Source organism: Camelus dromedarius, chromosome 4 (assembly GCF_036321535.1).
Source record: "Camelus dromedarius isolate mCamDro1 chromosome 4, mCamDro1.pat, whole genome shotgun sequence".
Taxonomy (NCBI): Eukaryota; Metazoa; Chordata; class Mammalia; order Artiodactyla; family Camelidae; genus Camelus; species Camelus dromedarius.
This window is the reverse complement of record NC_087439.1, coordinates 46,658,083-46,674,390: the sequence shown is the minus strand read 5'-3', so window position 1 is coordinate 46,674,390 and position 16,308 is coordinate 46,658,083.

Genomic DNA, 16,308 nt, shown 5'->3' with positions numbered 1-16,308 from the left:
AGTATAAATTCAAGGCTCTCCAAGAGTTTGGACGACATTAACATCAGGCTGCAAATGAGCGAGTGCTTCCACCCTGGCTGACCCCAGCTCACAGCACAGGATTTTAGCACAATCCTTTCAGCTAATTACTCAGAGAATTACAGTATCTGGATTTTTAGCAAAGAAAATGTATTTCTGTAGCCTGAAAATATCCTTGATTGTGGATAAAAGCAGATAAAATAAAGGGGCCACTATAATTCTCATTGACCAATTCTTTCATGGAGTGGACTGCAGTCACTTATTTTTCTTTTGGTCTAAAACCCTCACACACATACCTTTGTTTTGGTAACTGATCCAGTCCTCCTGACCACAGAAGTGGGTTTGTGACCGAGGTCTGGCAAATTAGAGTATTCCATCACTCTGGGAATAATAATTGGTCCATGGAATCTGCATTTGACTTCCTAAATCTAGTCAATCCCTGGACTTCCAGTTCCCAGTTATACAAGCTAATCCATTTCTTCTCCCTCACCTACTCCCCTTCTTCTTCCCCCTTCTGCTTAGTTATGCTGGTTAGTTTTTGTCACTTGCAACCAATAATCTTAACTAACAAAGAGATTGGAACAGGTCAAAAAACCCTCTGGTTAAAATCACTGGGATGGAAGGGAGGGAGGGAGGGAAGGAAGGAAAGGGGAAAGAAAGAAAAATCAAGAAGGATAAATATGGGAGGACCAAATTTAATTAAAAAATTAATGTGGGGGAGGTAGTTGGGAGATCTGCCTAATAGATTCTTGGTTATTTGAGGATAAATCTTTATGAATTATTACCCCTTCCAAAAAAATCATTACAAATACTCTTCTGAAACACTCAACACTTTCCAGATATTTTTTCATGAACCCTTTCTTAACACAAGTTTTGCACATAAGAAACTGAGAGCAGCAGAAAGAGAAATGATTTGTTCATGTGTTACCACGAGGAGCCTAGATAAGAGAATCCCATCTAAGATGCCTTAATTCTGCCCTCCCCTCCTTTCCATCACTTGCCATGGCCCTGAGTAGATCTCTCTTGATCTCTTGCCTGGACTGTGGCCATAGTCTTCTCTCCGTTCTTCTGGGTTCTAATCTCTTCTTTATTCATCCATTTTTTTATTACTATATGAATATCTTCCTAAATGGAAATCTGAACACACGAAGTCAAGCCTAACTGCCTTGATAGACCCATGACATCCATGTTCCATTGGTCACCATGGCCACCATGCTCCAGCCAAATTTTCTGCTGTTTCCCAAAGACACTGGGCTTTTTCTCATTGTTGGTCTCCTGTTCATGATGTTCCTTCTTTCCGAGATAACTTTTCCTTTTCTCTTCTTGAAAAAAATACTCAGTTTAAATGTCACCATGATATTTTCCTTGGAAAACACTCCCTTTCTGCACATTAATAACACTTGAGTTCATATGTTTATTATTGCAATTATTACAACATAGAATAATTTATACATTTGTTTCCCTTCTAAGCTGTGAGCTCCTTCAGGAAAGGAACGGTTTCCTGTATTACCATTACCTAGCACACGGTTTGGTACATTTTGGATGCTTGGCATATTATTTGAATGAATGTTGCATCAGTGATCAAATTAATGGCAGCAGATTTTCTCTAAGCACTAACCCCATGCAGTAGATACTATTACTGTAATTTACGCCTGAGGAAATGAAAGCTTAGAGGGTTGAGTCACCCAAAGGTCACCCAGGAAAGGATGGTGGAGACAGGATTTGACCCAGGCCATCTGACTTCTGCTCTTGATCCTATGCTAAACTGCCTCCCTAGACTGAAAAATCTCCTTTTTGCTCCAGATATTCGTCTATTCCTTTTTTGTCACCTGGGATCGGAAAGCTACACAGTCAGCTCTCATTCTGGAAGCCATTGGACATCCCATAAAAATTCAATCCACAATCCCTGTTCCACTCTTATTTGAGCTTAGAAGGAAGATCTGCCTAAGCCCATCTGAGACATCTGGGTATAGAGCAGAAAAGTGCTTTCCCAAAGGGCAGAGCCCTGAGGTGTGAGTAATCCTTTTCTGCCCTTCCAGGGTGGGGCTTTTTAAGATTTAAAGAGCTAGTCTTAATTAGAGCATTTCCTGGCTGAGTAAATATTAAACTTAAATTGAGCTACGCCTTTGGTTAGCAAGTCAGGGCTTGAGACATCGCCTTCCATGATTCCTCCCAGGTTCTTTGTGGGGCAAGGGGATTTAGTGGGGAGGCAAGGAGAGGATGTGGTCTAGGGAACATGGACACCTCAGGAGTGCTGACGAGGCAGAGACCTAGTCAACCTGCACTGCAGATCTGTTACTAAACCCCGTACACGCAGTCACCCTTCCAACTGGTTAAATATTAATCTGAGGCCCTGTTCCTGCCGTTGGGCATTAATTAGACTTGTTTAAATAAGTAATTCTGAGAATCACCTGCCAGGAAGGCTACCTTAAGCAAAGCAAGGGTTTCTCTCTATTCTAAGAGGCCAGACACTTGGCAGTCACAAATGAAGAAAGCTAGAGATTCCCGGGGCAATGAGAATGTCACTAAACTTAGTCCCAGTTTTTCTCATTTTAACTGGAACACTGGCCAGAGGAGCTGAATGAAGACTGCTACACCTGGAAACCACACTAGCCCATCACGCTGAGCTCATGGGACCGTGTCAGACCTTCCAACGACCTGTACATGCTGAGAAGTAGGGACTGAAGGTGGGGCAGGCTGACCAGGCATTTCATTAGAGCTGTTATTACTGCGAGAGCTATTGTGTGAGCTGATCTGGATCTTTTAGGAAGCCATGAGTTCTGACAGAGAAACTGTGAGAAGCAGAGAGTAGGGGACTGAACCCAAGGGCACACTCCCAGGCATCACTGGTTGAGAAGGATGGTGTCTACAGCACTTAGCAGGCAGTGGGCCCCCTAATGAGTGTCCATTCACTCTTCTGGAAACAGTACTCTGACTTTACCCTAATGAACTACTCCTTGGTGGGGACCATCAATCAAGGCGCCTTGCGCAACCCCAGCCAAGAACAGGTCTCTGACCCAAGCCAGACTATTTAGATGCTTCTCTCAGGAATCTGACTTTCAGACAAAGTGACAAAATGAGTGTTGGAGTTGATTCCTCCTAGTAAGCTAGCATCCATCAGTTCTGCTGCTCAGAACACACCTTCCGCTTCTGCTCAAACTTCACAACGCCTGCCTGTCCTAAGTCTACTTCAACTTTCCTCTCAGTTCTGTGAGTGACTCCACAGTCGTCACATAAATGCCTTTTCGGTTTGTTAGGCAGAATTTGTTTCTCTTGCTTGACACCTAAGAACCCTAACTGATATACCATGCAAACAGATATACATTTAGATTATATTTATTTATATGTTGAGCTTAAACATCCTCCTCCTTCTGCACACTGAATACTTTTCACTTCTGTCTGTTTCAGTCCACCCACCAGACATAATTTGGAGATGATTTTTAAAATGCAGACATGGAGGGTAGATGAGTATGGGGATGATCAAACACAAAACGGTGCCAATCAGTTCAATCCGACTGCTTTCCAGCTGCCAAGAGGGAATGAGAGTTTTGTTGGGCAAAAAAAGAGAGAAGTAATCAACATGCTTGGGGCCAATGGAGGAATTGGGCAAGCCTGGGGTGGATCTTTACAAAGCAGCTTGAGACGCTGCCTACGAGGAGGGCTCCGGAGAAGGAAAGCCTGCGGCAGATGCCTTCTTCCTCCTTCATCTTCCCCTTGATGCCTGGGTCCTACCTGCTTAGTTAGTTCTATCAGGACAAGAAGGTAGCTTTATTGTTGGCTGCACAGGTGTTTGTGGGAAGGCCTGGGACTATAATGGTCTCTTTAATAATGTTTTTATAGCAACATGTTTTTCTAGTATCAAGGAACTAACACATTTTCTGGATCCACCATTTTCTAAATGTTCCATGCTCCCAGACCTCCTCACGTTGCTTCTTTGGCATCACTAGTCTTCCTGGGAGGCTGGTATTATTATTGCTATTTGTAGTCTTCTTAAACAATAATATGAACTATTTACATATCAATATATCTAGTATGCATGGATTAACCATGTCCTGGCCAAACTTGATTTTGGATCCCGTTAAATAAATCCCAAATCATTCCAGTCAACAGGTATTTTAATACACAAAACTACACTCTAATTACTACACAATGATCTCCAGTAGGTGTAAGGAGTTATAAGATCAGTTGTCATAGATGCACCAAAAATACATTAAAGTTTGGCCAGAAAGAGATGTTAGGGCACTTTTACATTCAAATTAACATAGAGTCATGTTTATGCATCACTGGAGTCTGTAGCTGTGGCTTTATTTTAGTCCTGGAATATTGATAATAGTCCCAAATCAACTTATGAGCTTTTTAAAGAAATTGTTTCCCAGACCAGGTAATACAGATTCCTCTGTCACAGCCCTTACTCATCAGTTGTCCATATGAAGATAAAAAAAAAAAAAAAAAAAAAAAAAATGGAGTCAAGACCAGTCCTGTCCTGTTAATTAAGTTTCCTGTATTGCCTTACAGGGTGATCTTCCCAGCACAGCTCTAGGCTCTGTAACCTGAGGGTAAGAAGAAGAGAAATTCCATTCCCCACTGAGTCACTCACTGCAACATCTTGGGTAAGTTACTCAACCACCCTGGGCTTTGCTTACCTGAGGGACAGGATGAGGATGAGGAAATACAAATACCAAGGACATACATAATTTAGAGGAATGAAGGAGAAATTAGTGACAGTATCTGCAAAGGATTAGAAGAAGCCACAGAAAATCTCTTTTGGCAGGAATATTCACAATCAGAAATGTAAATACGCTTCATAGGTATATCTTCCTTTCTACACATTTTTCTCTCCACAGAGACAATTGAGATTTTCATTACCCAAAAGACAAAAGCTGGAGATTTTAACAATCACAGTCATCAGTTCGAAGATACCTATTCATCCATTTTTTACCATTTCTGAAATTTAGATGTGTCTGACAATTCTTTCCAAGTCACTGAACTAGGCAGGAATCTACGACTCATGGCATCTGAAATTTAATGACACAGTGTTTCTTTTTTCACGTATACAAATAGGTCTACACAGACTTACCTCCTTTGACCAAATGGCTTGCTAAAGGGATTGTGGTGGCCCTACTGGCTTTGGAAACCTGAACTTTTGCAAGAGGTTGACATTCAGAAATAACCAGCAGCACTCCCAACCCACTAGGACAAATTTATTTAAAATAGCCTGATGAATGAATGCTCTGACCAGGGGACACAGAGAATTCTATGAGACCAGCCAGCCAGATGTGGGTTGGAGGAGGGTAGTCAGGAAGACTTCCTGGAAGAGGTGGTGTCTTAGCTGAGAATGAAAGAAAGGGTTGGAGTTACCTAGAACAACGCTACTCAAAGTGTCCAAAGTCTACTTGTTAACATTCTTTCCTGGATAAGTACAGAAACTGAGAGTAAACATTTAGAAAATTTTTATAACAGTTGGACAAAGTAACTTATATCTGTTGAATCTAATAATAAAAAATTAGGGAATGTACTTTATGTGTCTGTTCTTAAAATTTTAGTTTCCCTGGTAATTTATTGTATTTTATAAAAATATCAGTCAGGACAGATTGGAAAATTTTTTTAAAAAGCCAAAAATTAACTGGCTCATCCTCACAGATCTTTGGAGAAACACCGAGTTAGAGAAAGTAATGAGGAAAGACTTCAGAGAGATAAGGAGCATTTGTGAGGTCCTGGATGAGAGAGAGAGATTAAGAGAGCGGGTGGGCACAAGGGATGACAATTTTTACAAAATTTCATATGGGAGTTAGGAGACTGGAAAAATACTGGCCAAAATGCTACAGGCTGATTCTCTCTGGGAGGTAGTACTTCAAAGTATTTTCATGTCCTTAATTTTAAGCTTCTTCACACTGCAGTGAATCCTGTAGTGGACCTGTTTTAGTTTTGCCTGCTCAGCATCCATTCTCCTTCCAAGAGAAGATACCTCTCTGATTTCCTTCTTGGAAATTTCTGCTCCCCAAATGTGTTTGGGTCCTGGAGGGACCATCCACCGAGTGCCCTGGCCCTCTCAAGTCAAAGAATGGGTAGGGGACTCAGGCTGGAGCAGGGGCCTCTCTCCCTGGGATCTGCAAGAGCAGAAGTATATTGGGGCTCCTTCAGCCCACCACAGCAGGATCTGTTTGGTCCTGATAGACCCAATCATCTATTTGGCCCAAATGCTCTTAGCTACTCTGCCTTCTGTGCAGTGCAAGCCAGAGTGCCCAGAGTTTTCCTGCATTCTCTGAGCTACCTCATTTGCTTTGGGCAAATTCCCTTTGGTTCAAGTTAGTACAATCAGTTTTTTTACTTGAAATCTAAGAATGTTGTCTGTTAACATGTATACAGTACCTCTGCAATAAGAAAAACATTGTGAAATGATCTTCGAGGGATTGACTGATAGATTGTGGAATGGTGAAATTCACGGGTTCCAGAGTCAGAAGGCAAACCACAAATCCTCCTCCAGCCATTTATCAATTGTGTGGTTTTAGGCAAATTCCTAATCTTGATCTGTGTTGTGTCTCAGTTCCCTCCTTGCAGAGAGAGAATGATAAAAAAAAAAACAAAAAAAAAAAAAACAAAAAAAAAAAACACTGACCTCAGGATTTTTGTGAGGATTTAAACATGTAAACACATGTAATACACGTGAAGTGCTCAGAACGGCGCCTGGCACACGAGTGCCGCAGGAGCGTTTGCTACTCTTGCTTTGTGAATAGAGCCCTGGACACCAGATTATTTCTTTGTCGGTTCAGTCTTGGAAGGTCTTTGTTTCCTACTCCAGGACTCCAGCCGTTCTGAGAGTCATCCACTCACTCTGTCTCTACTTCTCTTCAGATTCGTTCTCTTGCTATACTCTCTGGCTGTGTTTTATATTCAAATCCTGAGAGAAAAAGGTTTTGATTGGTCTAGCTTGTCTCCATCACTATCTCTATTGGGTAAACGCTGTTGCCGATATATTAGCAGCCTAGGGGCGGGGCCTCTCCTAGTCCAATCAGCTCCCACCTGCTGCAGAGCTGGTCAGCGATGGTCCGGGAACAGCCTTGGGCTGCCTCCCACCCCGGCCCCCACCCCCAGTCACTTGGCAGGGCTTTAGGGCAACCAGGACACTTCCAGCACACAGAAGGTCTAGTGTTCCTTTGCAGTAACATCAGCCCCCAAGAAGCCCACCCACTTTGTTCTGCTTCCTCAGGTGCTGCAGAATTGTCAGAGGGAGCCAACTGACAGCAGTGTCGCAAAGCCGGGCTCCAAGAGTTTCTCACACTTACAGAGCGCCCTGGAAGCAAGGATGTTTCTCTAACTTCTCTCCCTGGCGTAGCTGCCAGGCATGTCACGGCAGAGCTTTTCAGAAAACTCCCATGGAGTGTGAGCTTTCATGTACAAAATAATGTGCTTATAAGGAGTTTTAATGTTCCCGTTTACTTAACTTGACTGGCTTAGCGTCCTGAAGGTTGGGCAGTTTTATAAGACTTTAAGAAGATGCATTCAGGAATCTCGAATGAAGATCGCATCCGGACTTCGTGCAGATGGTTGCAGATGTTAAGACATCTGCGATTTATCAGAACTTAAGTGAAGCAGACAAGTTGTAGCACCTGCCCGATAGAATTCTTTCAGTATGGGGGCATCTGGGGCTGGATTCCGCTGACACCACATAAATTTCATCTCCCTATAAAGCTCTCCCCCTGGAGAACACTTAAAAAGAATAAAGATCAGGAAGCCACATAAAATGGGGGCTCCAGCTTCTGTTAGCCAGGCCTGGGAGAGGGAACAAGCAGAGTCCAACAGAGGAAGCCCCTTATAATGGACAGGAGACAGTACTATTATTTGGATAATGGACTAAAGCATTAGTCCATCCAACTATTTGGGACATGATTCCCACACTATGAATCCCATGTAACAGGCTGCAATATGTTTCTACTGTTCAAGAATTAAGGTGTTAAAAATTACAAGCCCCATTTCTTGGTTTATGGATAATCTTTCAGCTTCATTTAGTTTCTGCATCAAAGTCAGGAGGTACAGAGGTGCGGAGAAAGATCTATCATGCGAGATAAAGTGAATGTTCCATGACAGATTGCTGAGTGAGTAAATGAGTGTCCTATCTTTCTGTTACTTTAATCCAGAAAATAAATATGTTTTAGAAGTATCACCTGGGATGGTTACGGAAATAACAAAAGGGGCTTAGATGATAACCTCCTTAAGATGTGCTGATGATATGAAGAAATGTCCTTCCTCTCAAGGTAAGTGGCTTAGGAGGATATCCATTCATTATAAATGCTTACGCAGTATATACTATATGTCAGGCACCAATTAGGTAATGAGGATATAGCAGTGAACAAAAAAGACAAAACCCCCTGCCCTCAGGAAGCCTATATTCTATGGGACAAAGAGAGAGACAATAAACAAATAAGTAAAAGAAAACTCAGAGCAAATGGAGGTGCCAGGCAAATAACAAATGCTGGAGATGGTGTGGAGAAAAGGGGACCCTTATACATCGTTGATGGGAATGTAATTTGGTGCAGCCACTATAGAAAACAGTATGAAGATTCCTGAAAAAAACTTAACCATAAGATCCAGCAATCCCACTCCTGGGCATATATCTGGAGAAAACTCTAATCCAAAAACATACATGTACCCCAATGTTCATACCAGCACTATTTACAATAGCCAAAACATGGAAACAACCTAAATGTCCATCGACAGATGACAAGACTATATATATATAAAGGAATATTACTCAGTGACAGAACAGAATGAAATGTGGCCATTTGCAACAACATGGATGAACTTAGAGGGTATTATGCTAAGTGAAATAAGTTAGGCAGAGAAAGACAAATACTGTATGACCACTTATATGTGGAATCTAAAAAATACAACAAATGAGTGAATATAACAAAAAAGAAGCAGACTCACAGATCTAGAGAATAAATTAGTGGTTACCAGTGGGAAGAGGGAAGGGAGAGGGGAAATATAGGGGTGGGGGAAAAAAGATTATGGGAGTAAATGAAATCATGTGTGTAAAACTTTTGAAAATTGTACAGTATTACAGAATTTAAAGAACCTTTCATTCAAAAAAAAATGCCACCATCTTGGTGATGCTATTAAAATCTCTGTAAGTAAAAATATTATGCTTAGCAAAATAAGTCAGATAGAAGAAGACAAATTCTGTATATCACTTGTATGGGGAATCTAAAAAATAATACAAATGAATGTATATGCAAAACAGAAAAGACTCACAGATGTAGAAAACTACTGGTTAATAAAAAGGAGAGGGAATGGAGGAGGGGCAAATTAGGGGCATGGGATTAAGAGATATAAACCTCTGTGTGTAAAATAGATAAGCAACAAAGATATATTGTACAGCACAGGGAATTATAGCCATTATCTTACAATAACTTTTAACGGAGTAGAATCTGTAAAAATACTAAATCACAATGTTGTACACCTGCAACTAATATAATACTGTAAATCAACTATACTTTAATTTTTAAAAATGAGGGTGCGAGGGTGTTGGCAGAGATGGAACTCTCTGTGGCAATGACATTTGAACAAAGACCTAAGGAGGTGATGGAGCAAATTTACAGCATCTGGGAGAGAGCTTCTGAGTAGAAGAAAGGTCAAGTCTAAAGGCCCTGGGTGAGAGCCTCCCTGGGATGTTCAAGGAACAGCAAGGATGCCAGAGTGGCTGGAGCAGGACACACGAAGGGGAGAGCAGATGAAAATGTCCTCGAACACAGGATTTATCAAAGAAGACAGCAAAAGCCAAAATAGGTTTGGCCATCTGGGTGTCCTTACTATTTGGCCTATTTAGTCAGTAAATGTTCCAACAACAGGTTTCCGTGCCAGGTCCAAGGCTGTGAAATCCACTGTTGAAGTGGCACGTGGTGCCCTTGCCCAGATATCTTTGTGAAAGATGAGTGCAGAGCTCAGCAGTCAGGTACTCACAGCTCAAACCCACTTCTACGTTTGGGTTCATTTGTCTATGCTTCTTCTCCAAACAATGGTTCTGGCAAATCAACATCAACATTTAATCAACATCAAGGCCAAGAGGGCACTTTAGCTGTGATTTTCAGGAGCTTCACGACAGGCGGCCGGCTCTCTTCTCCGGGGCTCAGAGGCGGATGGCCCTGAAGTGGGGGGACAGGATTGTGTGGGGCGGATACTACCCTGCCTCTCTCTGAGTTCGTATTGGCCACCCGTGTCTTCACTTAAGTTCCAAGCCTACGCGCTCCCCTCTGCCTCACCCTTGCTCCTGCCTCATTCCTCTTTTTTTTTTTTTTTTTTTTAAGTGGCAAGTTCAGAGTTCAATCCGTAATAACACTGTTGCAACAGGGAAGAGTCCCACGTGAACTGAACTGAACTTGGATTTGTGCAGAAGTGACTGGGTAGGTTTCTTTTTTTTTTTTTTTCTATTGAGATATAATTCCTCTTTCTTTTTAAAGAGAAGCCTTGGCCACATTTTAAGTGTTGCTTTTTTTTGGTGCAAAGGTGATATCATGGATCAGGAGAGAAAAAGTTTCAAACTGAATGCACAAAATTGAGAGCTTCTGAACATACTGTCTTAAAGCAACCTCTTTAAGGTTGCCTTAAAGGGACCTATTATTAATGGAGTAGAAAGGGAGGAAATTGGGGTTAGGAAGGTGGGGTTGAATGCAGCTTCCCCTACCTTTTTGTACATTCTAGATGGAGTAGTTTGGAAAGTAAAAGTCAAATGTTGTAAGGTTATTGCTGTTCAAGCCGATCCTATAGAAACACTGTCAGAACTGGTGTGCTCCAGATGTGGACACCGGAGCAGAGGAGGAATTTGGGGAAGGGCCTGCTCCATCTTCCGGATTCTGACCTGTTTGCAATCTGTTGTTACTGGCTCTTCGGATTCAAATAAGTCTGTAGGCTCAGCGCTCTGAATCACAGGTCTCTAGTTTCCCCAGAGGGAAACAGCCTTATTTCTTGTGATGTATTTGCCTAGTAATTTATAATTTTATTTGTTCTATTAAGCAGCTGAAGTTCAGCACATTTTTATTCATTTTGTACAATAGGCATTAAATGATTCTAAATGCCAGGCACCTAATCAGATTAAGAAACCTTCATGCTGGCCAAAGGTTTAGGCTCTTGTGCTACAGTGAATTTCCCCATGATCTAATCTAAGTAGGAAAGTCAGTTCTTTCTTCTCTAACCCATCTCAGGAAAGGAGGTGAGGCAACCCAAGGCTTTCAACAAAGATCCTTCCTCACACAAGGCCTTATCAGATGTCCCCCCGACCATCAACTTAGTCTTTTACGTTGGGGTTGAGAGTGGGGAGAAAAGGAACAGTTACACAAGATTAAAATGATGATTCAATTTAGAGATCAGCTGACTCATTTCATGGTCAAAAAAAAAAAAATTTAGCAGCAACATTATATCTTGATAAGCCAAAACTGGGCTTAGCTCTCAAGCAGGCTGGCTGCAGGTTGTGGCAGAATCACCATCTATATCCACTCTGCTGAGAAGCTAAACCTTTAGTCATCTTCCAAAGGAAAGTCAGAGTCTAACCCAAAGTTGTTGAACCCAGGTAACCAGATGACTTGGAACTGGCTTCAGTAGCCTCCATTTTTGCCCTGATCACATTAAAACTCCAGAAGAAGTCAGTTTGGGTACTCAGTTTGCATATCCCACTTAGCAAAATAAAATCACAGTGGTATACTCACACAATGAAATATTACTCAGTGATGAAAAAGAATGGGATATTAATGCAGGCTACAACATGGATGAATCTTGAAAAATTATGCTAAGTGGAAGAGGCCAGACACAAAAGGAAAGGTCACATATGGTATGGTTCCATTTATGTGAAATATCCAGAGTTGATAGATCCATAGAGACAGAAAGAGGAGTGATGGTTGCCAGGGGGTGGGGCGAGGGGCAACAGGACTAACCGCTTAACAAGTATGGGCCTTCCTTTTCGGGTGATGAAGTTGTTTGGGAACTAGATAGAGGTGGCAGCTGTACAACATAGTGAATGTACTAAGTGTATTCTGAATTGTTTGACTTAAAATGGTTACTGTATAGGCAGATGAAAAGATGTTCAACATCAGTAATCATCACGGAAATGCAAATCAAAACCACAATGAAATATCACCTCACACCTGTCAGAATGGCTATCATCAGAAAGAACACAAATAACAAATGTTGGTGAGGATGTGGAGAAAAGGGAACCCTCGTACACTGTTGGTAGGAATGTAAATGGGTGCAGCCACTATGGAAAACAGTATGAAGGTTTCTCAAAAAAACTAAAAATAGAACTATTGTATGGTCCAGCAATTCCACTCCTGGGTATATATTAGAACAAAACAAAAACACTAATTCAGAAAGATACATGAACTCCAATGTTCATAGCAACAGTATTTACAATAGCCAAGACATGGAAGCAACTGAAGTGTCCATCAACAGATGACTGGATAAAGAAAATGTGAGATAGACAGATATATAGATACACACACACACACACACACACACACTGGATTACTACTCAGCCACAAAAAAGAGTGAAATGTTGCCATTTGCAATAACATGGATGGAGTTGGAGGGTATTATGCTAAGTGAAATAAGTCAGACAGAGAAAGATAAATATCACTTATATGTGGAATCTAAAAAATACAGCAAACTACAGCAAGTGAATATATAGCAAAAAAGAAGCAGAATCACAGATATAGAGAATAAACTAGTAATTACCAGTGGGGAGGGAATGGAGGGGAAATACAGGGATAGGGGATTAAGAGGTACAAACTATTTTTATAGAATAAGCTATAAGGATATATTATACAGCACAGGGAATGTTATTTTATAATAAGTATAAATGGAGTATAACCTTTAAAAATTGTGAATCACTATATTGTACACCTGTAACATATCTTACTACATGCCAACTATACTTCAATAAAAAGAAGCAGAGTTCTGGCTAAAATAAAGTGGTTAATTTAGGTTATATGAATTTCATCTCAGTAAAAATAAATAAAAAGCATGGTAGTATGTTCCCCCAACACTTTTATTAGAAAATTGTCTGAAAAACATGAGCTAATACTCAGTCATGTCTCTTGTCTCCCAACTCTAGAGAGCTTATGAGAGTAAATTCTCAACAAAGCTGGTGGGTGAAGGCTTACCCATGGCTTAAAAAAATGGTTTTGTTTTTTCCTATCACCCAAGAAAATATTCTAGACAGAGTAAGTCCATACAGAGTAGGTTCTGATGAAACTCCCTTGGGCTGAACCATGAGGCTTCTGGGGGATTTGCCCAGGTCCAGGAGAGGAAGTGAGGAATGAGCCAGTCCACACTAAGGTGAGTCCCTTCAGTGGGGCAGCCATGCAGCAAATGACAGGATTGGAGAACTGGGCTGAAGCTGGGCCATCAGCTCAGCCAAGGACTCCCACTGTGGTGGGTGGGGTGGTGAGGGAAAGGACTGGCATGGGCCACTTTGTAAGCCACACCCCAGCCAAGCCAGTCTAGGGTCATCTTTCCTATATTAAAATCATGATAGGTATTCTATACACTCATCTGTTTCTATGATTTTGTGTTTTGCTGTCTTTTATTTTGCTTCTTGGTAAAGTTCCTTTTGAACATTTTCACTTTTTGGCTCAGATTTAGGTTGGCTGTCCTAGCGAACTATCTTTGGCTAGTTCACCGCTGGTGAAAGAGTCCACAGGCCAGCTGGCATTGCTCCGTCCCTTGGTCAGGGGATAAGGAGAGCGGGGCTGACGGCGGCAAGTAACAGTAACAGCAGCTCACATGGTACACAGCATCTTCCCATGCTTTACCACATTTAACCCTGACAATACTTTAAAATGAATATTATGTTCTCACTTTAGAAATGAGGAAACTAAACTTAGATTTAGAGAAATAAAGTGACCTACAGATGCCAGGTAAAATCCAGGGACACTGGGTATGATAATGAGGTGACACATAGAAGGAGGTGTTACAGATTGAATTGTGTCCCCCCTAAAAAAGATATGTAGGTGTCCTAACCGCCAGTACCTCAGAATGTGACTTTATGTGGAAAGAGGGTCTTCACAGAGGCAATCAAGGTAAAATGAGGCCATCAAAGTGGGCCCTAAACCAATATGGCTGGTGTCCTTATGAAAAGGGAAAACTCAGACAGAGACAAATACTCATAGAGGGCTGACAGGTGAGGAGAAGACAACCACCTGGAAGCCAAGGGGAGAAGCACAGCACGGATCCCTGTCTCACATCCCTCAGGAGAAACCAACCCTGCCAACATCTCCATTTCAGATTTGAGACAATACCTTTCTGTTGTTCAAGCCACTCAGCTTTTGGTCTTTTGTTATGGAAGCAAGAGGACGCAGGCAGGAAGGAATTATGGGGAACCCCAGATGCGGATTCCTGACTAACAGGAACATCACTAGAGAAACTGCACAGCATACTAGTCCCTGTGCTCAGCTCTGGGCACCAGCACCCCCAGAGGAACTGCACAGGGAGTCTGCAGTTTCCAGGTGGATGAAGCAGACTCCAGCACAAGTGGGAGCCTGGAAGTCAGCTTCTACCTGGAAGGGGCTGATCAACATTGGCAGGAGACTATAAACGGGAGATACAGAAGGAAGGGTAGGGGGAGGGGTGACCAGCTTCAGAATGCATCTTGGCCCCCTTCCCTTGGATCCCTTCCCTCACTCCGGCTATCTGGGATCTCTTTCCAAATAAACCAGCATGAATTTGGCTACTCTGAATTGGGTTGTGTCGAAATATAAAATATGCACCACATTTCATGAAATGTGAACAAAGAACATAAAGCACCTCCTTATATTAGCTTCCTAGGACTGCTGTAACAAAGCACCACAGATTTGGCGATTTAAAACAATAAAAATTTATTCTCTCACAGCTCTGGAGCCAGAAACCCAAAATCTAGGTGTTAGCAGATCCACACTCCTTTAGAAGCCTTGAGCATCCCGTGGCTTATGGCTGCATCCCTGATCTCTACCTCTGTAGCCACATGGCTTTCTCATCTGTGTCTGTCTTCTCCTCTTCTGTCTCTTATAAGGACAGTCATCATTGGACCTAAGGCTCACCCAGATAACCCAGATGATCTCATCTCGAGATCCTTAACTTAACTACATCTGCAAAGACCCTTTTCCCAGGGAAGTTCACATTCATGGGTTCTGGGGATTAGGATGGGAACATAACATGTGGGGAACCGCCTAACAACCTGCTACCCTCCTTAATAACTTTTTATATTAATAACATGGTGCATTAGTTTGCTAGGGCTGCCACAACAAAATACCATGGGCTGGGTGGCTAAAACCGCAGAAATGTACTTTCTTGCAGTTCTGGAGGCTAGAAGTCCGAGACCAAGGTGCCGGCAGAGTTTGTCTCCTCTGAAACTTCTCTCTTTGGCTCGCAGATGGCTGCCCTCTTGCCGCCTCTTCACATGGCCTCTTCTCTGGGCGCACATCCCTGCTGTCTCTCTTGTGTGTCCAAGTCTCTTCTTATAAGGACACCAATCAGCTGTCCTTGCTGACCCACCTTGATGATTAGGGCTACCTTGGTGGCCTCATTTTAACTTGATTACCTCTGTAAAGACCCTGTCTCCAAATACAGTCCCACTCTGAGGTATAGGGGTCAGGGTTTCAGCATGAATTGGGGGAACACAATTCAGCCCATAATCCGTGGTGAAATATTATTTTGGTTGCTTTGAGTTAAACAAAATACTTTCTTAAAATTTAACTGAAAAGTAAGGGTGGGGACATCTTAAGTGAACTTTTGACTCCTCACAAATTTGCCCAGGGCCTGCCCTTAAGTCTCCCCACCACCATGCTCCTCCACAAACCCTGGCCAGAACAAAGCCTGTTCATGGGAATTCCTAGGACCATGATTCCCTGGGTAGTTTGAGGAGCACATGGGGAGAGGAGACCAGGAAGAAGGTCCTAGAGGTGGTGTTACTGAGGGGCTTTCAAGGACAGAAGGAAGAAACTTGTTAAATCTGCTTGAGTACCTGTTCTGGACATGAACTGCCCCCCTACGCGCACACACACACACACACACACACACACACACCATCTCTGCAAGTTTTGAGCAAAATCTGCCATGCCCCTAAATGTCTTCTTTTCCTAATGAAATAAATGAAAGGGCCTGGCTGGCATGAACCTGAGAGGAGAGAGCAGACACAGAGGTGGGATGTGGGTGAGCCCGAGGCCAGCAGGAGGAGGAACGTGGAACCACAAGTGACACCAAAGTGCTGGGAGTTTGCAAGGATCTTTCGGAGGGTGTTGAACTTCCCACAGGATGTGTGCTGGGGGCTTG